Genomic DNA, 3,392 nt, shown 5'->3' with positions numbered 1-3,392 from the left:
CACATTTTCAATTACTATAAGATCATGCATATTTTCTCACACACATAAGACTTAGACACACACATAATCTCTGTTTCACCACTGACCTCGACTGTTAACCCCGAGCAAGACCAGTCATGGTTACAGGGAAACATCAAGAGCAAAATAAATCTCTTCTGATTAACCAGCTTGGGCTTGTTCAGGCAACCAACATCATGAGCCGCATCATTACCGGCTTAGAGAGCAACTCAATTATGGCTCATCCTGACAGCTCTGACAGGAATCGGCTTCCCCTCATGTGTACATTTGGTGCGAACGGCCCAAACGAGTCGCCAAGACAGCAACCGCAAGGATCGTTCTGACCCGAGATCATGTGGGATTTTCTTTATGAAGCTTCTGGGAACAGGTCACTGTGTTATATTGGGAGAATGAGATTTACAGATGTTTTTGTGTTATTATGAAATTCCTTGCAAAAGTATTCAAGCAATTAAAGATTTTCATGTTTTGTCGCATTGCAACCACAGGTATGCTATTAGGATTTCATGTGATAGACCAAGACAAATTGGTTCATGACAGTCAGGTGGATGGAGAAGGATCTAAGGTTTAGAGTGAAACTCTGATAACTGTGACGTAAAGTTGCTTTCAGCTGACTGAGTTATTTCAGAGCATTTCTCAGCTTTGCATATTTAGAAACTGACATGTTTGCCCATTCTCCTTCCTGCTGATGGCTGCTCCCACTCTTGGGGGAAACATAAGATATCACAACATTTGTTTACTGTAAATGTAGTGTTTATCAGCTGATGTTACTTTTAAATAGTTAAAATAAGACAACACACCGTTTTTCAAAATCCAAATATTTCTTTTTCTTTCTTTGCTCCTCCTGTGAGGTTAAAATCAGCAGCCATAACAACACCATCATGATGCACATTAATTACAAACAATGCTAATGATAGTAGGCATGTCACACAGAGTAGCTTAGGGGGCCCCAAATGAAAATCTGCTGAGGGCCCCAAAAAGGCTTGGACCGGCCCTGATGTGGCTGCTTCTGGTCAGTCCTCTCTTTGCATCTGAATTTTTTTTAGATTTTCAAATGATGGCTTAAACAGTAATGTTTACAGGTTGGTATATTGTTGTATAGATTAATGCTACTTTAATCTTCACCACAACTTTGCCTCTGGTCTGTCTGCTGTTCATCATTTGTCCTTCCACCTTACAATTATGTGGTACTTTGCTTTGGTCTAGCACACCAAATCTCCATAAATTGAAGCTTGTGCTTATAACTTGACCCAAAAAAAAAAGCACACAAAAGTTCAAAAGGTAGGAATATCTTTGCAAGGACCTGTAGGTGGTATAAAAGTAATTTAGTGCCCCACTGCTACAATCATGCTGCTGCAAAGCCTTGGATAAACGTATGCGTCTGTGTGCGTGTGGGTGTGCTTTTCCGCTTGTGTGGCCGCAGCACAAACTCAGTGATGTTTCTCCCTTCTGGTGAAAAACATTTATTAGACTTCTGCTTGATGCAATTCTGCAGTCTGCCGGGACACTGGAATCTCTCCGGCGTAATCGTTTTAGATGCACTTTCACGAAAGCAAGAGCAGCTGGCTAGCGCTGATAAGATGATGCACGTCTCAGCTGGAGGAGTCAAAGAGAAATCACCACCTGCTGAAGAATTTCTAATAAATGAATAGAGGCTCTAACCTTTTGGTCTCAGTAAGATCACAGATGTTCTGTGGGTTCTTGTAACAGATTATCGTGCTTGTCTTGTTCCTCAAAGTAGAAAATCCACTCATATTTAACCAATTCTGCTTGACTGGATTTTTGATCAAATAAAGCAGCATATGTGCTTCATCCTTTAACTTTTTATATTTACATCCACTTAGACACTTTATTTGTCCAGACTAAACATATTAACTCTCTATAATACAGCCATAACCTGCACTTACCCTGATTTATTTCACATCTAGTGAATTATTGTTTTACTGTACAGCAAATGTGGCACAGCTGACTTAAACTAAACATGAACTGGGTTTTTTTCTCTCTTTCCCCCCTTCGTAGTGTTATGAGGGGAATACCATTGCTTTAAATACTTTGTTAATACATAGGTACACATGGGAGCACTTACGCACTGGCCCAGATGGTGGACCCTCTAATTTGAAATCCAAGGCTATAATTAAGAGACAAAAAAATTAAAAAGGAAAGCACGAGGATTTGCTGCTCCGACATGAAACGCGGCGCAAATTACAGCAAAGAGGAGCGCGGTTTGTGCGGTCATCATTATTAGATATTCACATTAAAAACAAAACGCACTCCGGGAGGATCCGGCAGGGGACTTTGAAGCTCTGCGCACAGACGCAAACAATTTTTCTGCCTATTTTTTTTTTTATTATTTTTTGCCCTTCTCCTGCGTATTAATTTGGGCTCGGTGGCGAATTAAATGGATAACATCAGATGACTGAGGTTCACTTCGGGACTGACCGATGTCTGGATGGTTCAGTGAGATTAACAAAAGCCAGCAGCGCTGTGCGGGCTGTGTCGGTGTCATTATGGAAAGTAGAAAAATTCTGTTTCCATCGTTAAAAATGAGAAAAGCTACAGATTGCTTTGAAGTTGTTCAAGGAGAGGAGGTAAACACGCCAGGATGTCGCAGGAAAATGTGCGTAAAAGATGACGTTTTATGTCAAAATCCTTGTCTGATTGATTCAAACTGAAGTGATCATTTTAATGCCACTTAACACACACATATATGTAGTGTGTTTAGATTAATGTGCGCTAGTTTAATAGGACTGACTGAGGTGTATGGGGACAAGTGATCATCGAAGCGTCCCATCAGATCAGTCACATTCACCTTCCAACTTTATCTCAGCTGATCTTCCTTCGTGCTTTCACTTCAACTTGTAAACATCTTAACCAAACACTCCATCCAGTTTCAGCTGGATGAAGTCAACCAGCTGCTGATTCTGATTTAAAACCATTATCTTCACGCGTTATGATGTGTGTCATTTCTTTTAGACTGCAGCTTCACCGGCGCGTAGAGCACAACTTTGTCGCATTTCATCTGGCCCAAAAGGAGAGCGGGACAGCTCCACTTACCGCTGTCGAAATGACGAAAAGCCGCCGATGTAATAAAGCCAGCCAGGAAAAGCGCAGAGGTGGCGCTCCAGGAGTCCATGGTGCGAGTTAAAAAGTCTGAAGCGGCTCTTCCTCTCAGGTGAAGTACAGCCTGATGCGCACGCTGGCGACCGGCTTGCTTGGCTGGCAGGAGTCTAGACAAGAGTCGCTTCAAGACAAAAAGTGTCTGAGCGTCACGGCAGGTACTTCAGCCGCAGCACAACGCTGACACCGCGGAGACGAGAGCAGATAGTAGAAACCAGGGATCCTATTTCCACGCCATGTGACAGGAAATAGGGGCAATG

Source organism: Poecilia formosa, unplaced genomic scaffold (genome assembly GCF_000485575.1).
Source record: "Poecilia formosa unplaced genomic scaffold, Poecilia_formosa-5.1.2 Scaffold20, whole genome shotgun sequence".
Classification (NCBI taxonomy): domain Eukaryota; kingdom Metazoa; phylum Chordata; class Actinopteri; order Cyprinodontiformes; family Poeciliidae; genus Poecilia; species Poecilia formosa.
The sequence above is the reverse complement of the archived record's forward strand: the minus strand, read 5'-3'. Positions refer to the sequence as shown.